We start from the raw sequence: 10100 nt of genomic DNA on the forward strand, positions 1-10100 counted from the left end.
TGTTTACTTACTCCTTGCTGATATGGTGGCTGAATAACATTTTGATTATTCCCCCAGCTGAAATTTGGATGATTTCTGTTGTTAGGATGATAGGTCGCTGGCACAGGCTACTGTTGTCGCTGATAATTATTCACATACTAAACAGATTCGTTGACAAGAGAACACTGATCCGTAGCATGAGAACCTGTACAAAGCTCACAAACCATAGCTATTTGATTAACTCCATACGTAGCCAAAGAATCAACCTTCATTGATAGCGCTTGGAGCTGGGCTGCAATAGCGGTGGCTGCATCAACTTCCAGAATACCTGCTACCATGCCTGACGTCATCCTCTGAGTTGGGTTTTGATGCTCATTTGCAGCCATTGTCTCTATAAGATTATACGCCTCAGTATAGCTTTTAGCCCATAAGGTTCTTCCAGCTGCTGCATCGAGCATGGGCCGAGATTGGGCCCCCAAACCATTATAAAAACCAGTGATTACCATCCAATCCGGCATTCCATGATGTGGACATTTTCTCAACATTTCCTTGTAGCGTTCCCAAGCCTCGCACATAGATTCTGTAGGTTGCTGCGCAAACTGAGTAAGAGCACTCCTCATAGCAGCAGTCTTTGCCATTGGATAAAACTTCACCAGAAACTTTTGCGCAAAATCTTGCCACGTAGTGATGGACCCAGCTGGTTCAGAATGTAACCAGTCTTTAGCCTTATCCCTCAGTGAGAATGGGAAAAGCCTCAACTTGATAGCCTCATCAGTCACGCCATTATACTTAAAAGTGCTGCAGATCTCGACAAAATTCCTTATGTGCATGTTGGGGTCTTCAGTTGCCGCTCCTCCAAAAGAAACAGAATTCTGCACCATCTGAATAGTGCCCGGCTTGATTTCAAAGGTGTTAGCTTGAATAGCCGGATGAAGGATGCTTGACTGAATGTCATCAATTTTAGGCCGAGAAAAATCCATAAGAGCTGGATCAGCTTGAACAATATGATCTCCCATGTTTACTGGTTCTTTCTGCTCAGTTCCTGAATCCGAATCCTCAAAATCTAACTTCTCCGGAGTATCAAGAACTTCGTCTTTCTCCTCAGCTGTATCTAAGGTCCTCTTGCGAGCACGAGAACGAGTTTGCATAAACGCTTGCTAAAGTACCTGAAACACAACCGAAAAGAGTAATTAACTACTACGTCCTAATCACTGAGTCCTAATGACCAGTGATGGTAAGTACATAAACTAAACAAATACGCCGAGTCCCCGGCAGCGGCGCCAAAAACTTGTTAGGGCGAAAACATGCACTAATATTCACGCAAGTATACGCGTTCGCAAGTAATATAGAATACTTTCTAGTTCGTTCCCTCAGAGACTCAGACTAAGTTTTTGTCTAATTAAACTCACTCACCAATGTATGACTACTTCTCAATGTTAAGATAATAACACTTAAAATTGTTGATTAAATATTAACTATAATTAACTACTTAATTAACCACTTAACTAACACTTCAACTTATCAATAATAAAACACTCATGAGATCACAACTTCATTATTACTTCCTTCTATAGCCATTGTTATTACCCTTAGCATGTGACAGTGATGATATTAATCGAATAACATGAAACTGATAAAAGCCAACTTTCATTGTACTAATACCATTCTACCAAGCATCCACAATTAAGATAGAAGTTGAATAGTCATCAATTATGTTGAGTTCCTATATGTCTACAGAAATTGACAACACAACGATTTAAGCACAAGTTATTCCTTTTGATTACATAGGACAAATAAAACTGTTAGAATTACCCACTAATCATGCACAACGTACATGAACCTATGCTAGCATGGCAAGTTCTAAATCTCAAGATCCACCGTCGCTTCACAAGAGATTAACACCCTATCTTATATGTTCGCGACGCACATAAGACGAATACGCACAACCAATACTAGATATCATGCAATCATCACACACTAAAGTATTAAACAATTAACTAAAGAATTCCATAATAAATCCGTTGCAACCCCATGATCACGATTAGCCCATAATAGAACTTATCACCATCATGGGTTCATATGAAATCATGATAAACAACACAAGAAAATAATAACTAAACTAATTATATTAAAACAGAGTACGTCACAAGAGTAAATAAGTCAAAGCAAGAAAACTAGCATCCAACGTTACAACGAAACAAGAATCACAAGAATATATGCTTCCACTTCGCTGCAGTGTGCTAAATCGGTCTTCTTTCTTATCTCCTTCGCTTCTTGCGCAAAACACAATCTAAAACATAATCTCCTTCTTCTTTTTTCTATGAAAACGTCTCAAATCTACTTATATAATTGTCCCATAAAACTCAGATTACATAGAAGTTGGAAGCCAAACAGAAGTAGAAGTCTAAAATAATTCAGCTTTTTCCCCGACCCTGCGCGGCCGCTCAGCATTTCTGCGCGGGCGCGCAAGGCTGCTGCGCGGCCACTCAGCATTGCTGCGCGGGCGCGCAGGACCCTACTGGAAAAATTCCCGGTTTGTTCCGTTTTTTCGCCGTAATCTGCCCGTTCTCTTCCTCTCGCAATGGTGAACACATGCCAAGGCTTATTCTTGATGATTCCTCCTCCGAAATGCAACTAAAACCCTGAAATGCATAAACACTAGAAAAACGCATCAAATACACAAAATACTTGATTTCAAGACACCAATTTAAGCCATTTTAAGACGTTCTAAGTGGTATAAAATGCCACTTATCAATCGATTAGCCTATAATCGGATTCATCATCAACGTGGGTTCCGATGAAAGCATGGTATAATAAACGTAGTATTTATACTGAATAAATAATAAAACCAAGTACGTTACACAAGAGTATTGGTTAAAAAATAAGAAAACTAGCATCCAAAGTTACAACTTAAAACAAAGAATCACAAGAATGAACTAGATCCTCTTCGCCTTGGTTAAATTGTGCTATATGATCTTCTTACGCCTTTTCCTTAAGCTTTGTTACGTCTTGTTATGAAAAACGATCAAAATTAAAGTAGAATCATGATTCTGTAATCCCGACCTGGCGCGGGCGCACGTTTCACCAGCGCGGGCGTGCTGCAAATCTGCATCCCGGCGCGGCCACGCGCTTTAATAGCACGGGCGCGCTGACCTTTGGAAAATCTTCTTTTTCTTATTTTCTTGGCTTGTTTGATTTGGCGATCCACGAGCTTTTATTAAAGACACCATCCTAACACCAATTTAGCATCAAAATAATGCCAAATCACCTGAATCCCAGATATAAGCCTGAAATGTAAAAACATTACAAAACACATCAAAAACACAAATATCTTGTGCACAAAACACCAATTTAAGTCTTTATAGGACATAATAAGTGGACATAAATGCCACTTAAAAGATTCATCCATCAAGAAGAATACTTGTCAAGCTTTCAAGAAAGGTATAAATCATTACCCAAACTTTGTTCAAGGTTTAAGTTTCAAAAAAACCATGGATCTTATTTGTAAACATAGTTTTATGGTTAATTTATTATTTTATTGATGACTAGTTAGTTAGTTATTAAGGTTGACGTTGTAGCCTTAAGAACTTGATGTTCTTGAGAGGAGTAAGTATTAAATGGATGATATGATGATGGTTAGTTATTGATTAGTAGTTTAGAGTGGAAACAATATTTGAATCGCGAGCGTAACGTCAATAAAATGAGCGAATCACGACCTTAAGTTTTCTGCAAGAATACACAATGTATAAACTGTGATTTCTTGAAAAGTAAGAATTAAAAATGATAGATATTGTTTTAAGGATCGTTTAGGTGCTTGAATCGCTTGATTTTGATTTACGGTTCAAAAGTTAGGCCCGTTTTATTGAAAATGATTTACGCGATAAAAACTGCTACGAATTACGAACTTCAAAAATAGAAATGATTGACTTAAAAGTATTCAAAAACCATGAAATTTTTAAAGAGAGTAGGGAATGGAATTTATTAACTTCCATAACAATTTCAAGTGAAATTATGGAATTTTCAATTTTATAAAAATGTCGGAGCCGAGACCGCACGAGTAAAAATCCTTAAGAATTGCGAGTGGAGCCGAGGGACAAAATGTAAAAGATATTAATGGACGTAAAGGATTATGAAAGAAAAACAAACTTAAACAATACTCGTACTTATGAAAATGAGGAGAGTAAAGCGAGTCATGTAAATGGACAGTAAGTGTTGCGTAATTACCAAAGTGATGATAAATGCGATTAGAATCTAACGGAACGATAATATTCTCGATTTTAGATTTCCGGGAAAACTCTAGAGCACCTTCCACCTCGAGACACTCAGGCAAGTTTACGAACCGTGTTCTATATACTGTTGTGTTGTGAAGATTGTTTTACGATTTTTCGTACAAATGTCATGTTTGCCAATATATTAAAATACAACTTTTTACTTACCAATAACGATTGAGATTACGATGAATATATCGGAGAATATTTTTAAAGTTATAGTAGAACATGATGTACAACTGTAAGACCGAGAGTCGGTCAGCTTTTATAAAGTATAAACCCAGGAATCATCCTGGAGATATTCTGGACGATTAAAAGTCCACAACTATTTTATTCTGAGGGACTCGATGTCCTCTCGCGAAGCATTAAGTACCTCGAACTTTTATTAAAAGGATTTCCAAAGATCGTATTCTCTCAACTTATATTATTTATTTAAATGATGAATATTAGATTAAATACTCATTTAAAAGAAGAAGTATTCTTAGATGAATACTTATTTATAAATTTTAGATATTTAACATTTACTTAAAATTTAATCTATTTACTTAAACATAAATTAGTTTGGGAATATTATTTCAAATATTCTTTTAAAATAGAATTGTTCGAGGTTAATTATTTTAATAAATGTTAATTGATTATTAAATATTTATTTAATAATTTTATATGGTTTAAAACTTATAAATCTTATTTCAAAATATTTTCTGAGTTTCAGAAAATCATTTTGGTATTATCCGAACTTCGGAAAATATTATTTCAATATATATTAATTATTTTGACTATAGTGTCAAAGAAAACTCCCCATTAAATACTAATCTGTTGATAATGGTCAACTCACATTATCTTAGTACTTCCTTCGAAAATTCTCGGAAGTACATATATACATATATGAGACGAGTTGTGTCTATCAACAAGCAAAACGCTTGAGGAACTTCGATATAATTAAAGTTCCAGTTTTATAATAAGATTTTTTAAAAGGACAAGGAGGGGTAGAGTCTAGTATTTTATGTACTGGAGCGACTACTAGTGTGCCACATGTAAACATGTGAAGTATGTGGAAAGCCTGGATGTATGGGCCACACAGAATATGCCCAAATGCGGCAAGGGTGACCACTGGATGTATGTGAGTCATCCTTCTACTAGTAGAATAGGTTACAGATTTTCGTATTACGACTGATTATCGTATGTGGTGGCTCCGGTGAATGTCCTATTCTTCCAATTGAAATTGAGATGCAATACCATAACCCAAGCCTAGGCGCGGGGTTTACCATTAAGGTATTTGCAGACTAATAAGTCAATCAAAAACATTGTTTTAAAAAGAAGTATATATCACCAAGAAAATGATGAGAACATTGTCAAGATATTTTTGATATATATATATATATATATAAGATATCTGATTTGATTTGAAAAGGAAAAGGTGTATACCGCCAAGATTTTAAATCGTCTTATTATACGATGGAGTATTGTATTAACAGTTATTCCCAAACTGTTTTATACATTATGGATGAGAATTATTGCTCACTCTTGCTTTCTTTTAAATGTCACAACACAACAGATAACCAGTATGCCAGTAAGAAACCCAGTCAACTGCAGCCGCGAGGAGAAGTCCTTGCATCACTGCTTTAGGAAAGCCAGAACATTTGGATATACTTAAGATAATTGTAAGATTATTGTAACTTCATGTAGAGGTTACGAATAATAGTTTGAGATCCTGTAAAGTACATTTGAGTTGTAATAAAAGAAGATTACATTGTGTACATAGTTTCTAAGGCTATAACTTTTGTGCGTGTGTGTGTGAGATTGGGGGTCTGTGATATAGAGTTATTTGATTATTGAGTTAATACAGGTTACACATGATAAAAAAATTGCGTGACGACCCAAATTTGGGGGCGTTACATAAATGGTATCAGAGCAATAAGTTATAGTACCTAGAGATGAGAGTGTTAAGAGTTTTGTATAGATGCGAGATTGCGTAAGAGCTCATATAGAGTTCATCATTAGACTACTGGATGTCGCACCACTGTGTAGGTTAGGATAAATGTGTATATGAGGTATTAAACTATGACCAACAGAATCATTGGAGATTATCAGAATGGTAAGAAGAAAATTTATAATCGTATATGATTTAGGAAATATTTTGATATAAAAATTGGAGCTGAGTCTCCAGCGCGTTTGAGGTAAAGACGATATTACCAAGACCATATGATGATTGGATAACACAAATCTTGTTACTCATAGTTTCTTATAGGTTTCCCATAAGGGGGTATTGCTTGTGAGAACGAGAAAGTCTAATTATAATTACTGAAGTTAAGGTCAATAAGTTACCTAAAATAGTTGAAGGTATCATTTTGCCTATGAAGATTCAAAACACCCTATAGACCACGAATTTAGCAGAGATAGTGTCCAATATACCCTTGAGGATTTTTATTTCTATTAAGGAAGATTTGAATGTAATATACGTATGTCATTAAAGACAAGTACACTACATATAACGACTCGCGTATTTTTGAATTATTTAAATATGTAATTATGGAAATTATTAAATAAATAAAATATGTGTATTGGTTTTGACAGCTATGTGTTGTTTGACTATTTATGTGTGATTTGTAATATACTGGATTGTTCGTGAGATTAATTATGGGATCGTATTGGATTGTTTTCATTTTCAAAAGTGAATTTGGTGCAATTTATTTGCGTAAATACTTGGAATGTCTCTAAAATTATTTTTATGATTTTATAATTAAATTAATTATTTTTAAGATTTTATAAAATTGAGAAATCAATATTTTATTAATTATTTATCTTTAAATGATTTTCTGAGTATGTTTAATGGTAAAATCCATATTTAATTCTAAAATTCTTCAAAAATTATGAAACTCATATTTATTTAAGTTTGGAATATTCCGAGAATTTTAAAATTATTTTGGAAATTTTTGGGATTAATTTGACCTGCGCGTTGATTCGTTTATTTGAGAAAAGCGGGTATAAGTTTCATTTCAAAATCAATTTAAAAATTACGAAATTCATGTTTTATTAACTTCGGGATATTTATAAAATCTTAAAACTATTTTGACAATTTTCCTAGTTTATTTTTATACAACTTTGATTCGTTTATATCAAAAGAACGAGTCAAAATTCAGTTCCCGGGGATATCAGGATACGTGTCCAATTTTTATAAAACAAAGGGGACACGTATCAGTTTTATGTGTGTGGCAGCTTCTCGAACTCTCTCTAATCTCTCTTGTATTTCTCTCTTTCTCATCGATTCTCTTTTTTCTCTTCCCTTTGCTCTCTCGAACCCATCTCCTTCCCTGTTCCTTCGTTTCCCTCTGTCCTTCCCCGGGTTTGCTCGATTTCTCGCCGTTCGGTGAGTTCTCCGGCCGGATTTCCGGCGATTCCTTTATTCCCTGTTTGGCTTGTTATATATACTCTGGTATATATATGTATGTATGTTGTGGGTGTGTTTTAGTGTGTGTTTTGTGCATGTAATCGCGGCTGGTCTGTGCTGGTTCCTTTGCTGTCATTTTCTTCTGCTCTTTTGGGGTTACCGCCGGTTCTCCGACGAGGTAGCTCTGTACAGTGGTTGTGCGTGTTTAACACACGAGTGTGTGGCGGGTGTGAAATGTGGAGTGCTGTGTTGTATTGTAATTGCTGGCTGTTATGTTATTTTGATTATTTCTGAAATTATTCTTACTGTTTTGCAGGAATTATTGATTACAATTCGTGAAATAAATTAATTTTTTACGGAAAATTAGATTTAATCGGTGAAGTACGCGTTGGAAACCAGAAATTAATCGGGTACTCGTGAATTTTACCGCCGTCAGCGATGAGCCTCGGCGAGCCGACGGTGGACGATGATGATGTATATCTGAGTCCTAATATTTCAAAAATAAATAAATGAAAATAAAATACGAGTAATAATTAATAATTGTGATTGAGTTGGAATTTGAAAATGTGTGTATTTTGATTGACATTGTTGGTTTGAAGCAGTGATTGGATAATTGTTGCGATTGTTGTGTTTGAGATTTGACGTCGATGATGTTTCGACGGGTAGTCCGATAAACAAAGGGAACGCTGCCCGATTTCCGGGAAACTGAATTAAGGAAATGCGGGAGCGTATCCGAAGATTATCGGGACGTCGAGCGAGTATAAGTAAATACTTATACGTATGTTTTATACAGAACCTGATTGTATGTTGTGTTGTATGTTTTGACCAAAACACAGTAACCCTAATTTCGTAAAAGGACGAGTATACGTATTTTCTGAAACTAAACATTGGATCGATTTCGAGAATGTGAACCCTAATTATTTTCTATGTAATTCTAATATGAATAATTACGAGTCGGGTTTGAATATCGTTGGGTAAGAGTTAGTATCGATGATATGTCAAGCATACCTAGACGTCTAACGTAGGGTATTTCGACCCTGTAGGTTATAGTCGGGAACCTGAAAGTGGACGATGGACTAAAGATAACATAGTGGTCAGTCGACGAGCTCAGTAGAGTTTCAACAGAAAGACCTGAGTGTCAAAATCGAATCCAATGGGATCTAGTGGTTGGACGTTAGAACTTGAGCAGCAGAGTCGGCTCAGAGTTGATCAGTAATAGTTGTAAAGCCTTGTAAGGCAAGTATTTCTGAACTTTTCTTCAAAATATATTACCAATGTTTTCGAACTGTTTCATAACAAGTCGCTATTATTCAAAATAACTCATGTTTTATATTACAAGTGCTTGAAACTATTTAACCTCGAACCCTGACTTTCTTGATCTTGAGCCTTAAGCCTTATTCTTTGTAAACCGTCCTTTGTTGATCCTCAAATATGATACTACTCCCCAAAGTATACAAATATGATACTACTCCCCAAATATATAACTACCAAACACTAAACACTGAAAGAGAATTATTTGAAAACACAGAAACTTTTATACTCCAATCATTCTTTATATCATCAAAGATCCATACCCTGAAAAATCATTACTGGTCTAACACCTGACCCTTGTACAAACTGAAAACTGTTTCTTATATATACCCTGATATACCCTTATGATATCCATGAATTTCTTCACATTTTTATTCAAGTGTTGAATCATCATTGATTATGATTTTATTTTATTGAAGTATATTGCTTGTCATACTGAATTATTTTAGAATTGGATAATTTTCTAAATAAGGACCAGATTCGTGGTCAGACCAGATTCGTGGTCAGACCAGATTCGTGGTCGAATTAGGCCAATGTGTGCCTTAGATCCAGTAATTAGAGCAGTGCTGTGTGCTTTGCTCGGGGTTAGTGCGTGACTGATCAGCAGCCTAACCTTGGTTTTATAACTTAAAATGAATATCCAATTCTAGTGATTAGTTAAAAAGAAACTTGATTCCCTTGAATCATCTCAATTGATTATTGTTTAACCTCAGTTATCACTATTATAACTTGCTGAGCTAGTTAGCTCACCCTTGCGATTCTTTTATATATTTTACAGTTGAAAAGAATATGGAGGATAGTGCAGTTCCTCAGTCCAAAGTATGGGCTTAGGTTCCAGTTAAGTTGAATTGAGCTAGCAGAAGCTTCATGCGGTATAAAGATAGTCAGATTATAAGAATGGTTTTATTATCAATTGTAAGTTAAATTAGTTGGGATTTGATACGTTTTAATAAAGGTTAAGATTGTGGCTTGTTTTCATACTTTAACCTGTTGCGATCCGTGGTTATGTAAAGCAGGGTCATTGTAAATAATACTTCTTATTCGGGTTTATATATTGTATATGTGTTGTGGACCCCAAACTTCTGACCCGGGTTTGGAGGGCGCCACAGGTTGGTATCAGAGCTACAGGTTATAAGTCACTGAAACAAGCCTGG

The 10100-nt window shown here is 35.3% G+C and overlaps 1 non-coding gene across 1 annotated transcript; it reads left to right on the forward strand.

The window, feature by feature from the left end:
• Window positions 1-495: 495 nt before the first annotated feature.
• LOC141669448 (small nucleolar RNA R71) lies at window positions 496-602 on the forward strand. Its single transcript, XR_012553733.1, has one exon. It is a non-coding gene; the product is annotated as a small nucleolar RNA R71 (small nucleolar RNA).
• The last annotated feature ends 9498 nt before the right edge of the window (window positions 603-10100 follow it).

This window comes from Apium graveolens, chromosome 6, assembly GCF_009905375.1.
Source record: "Apium graveolens cultivar Ventura chromosome 6, ASM990537v1, whole genome shotgun sequence".
Classification (NCBI taxonomy): domain Eukaryota; kingdom Viridiplantae; phylum Streptophyta; class Magnoliopsida; order Apiales; family Apiaceae; genus Apium; species Apium graveolens.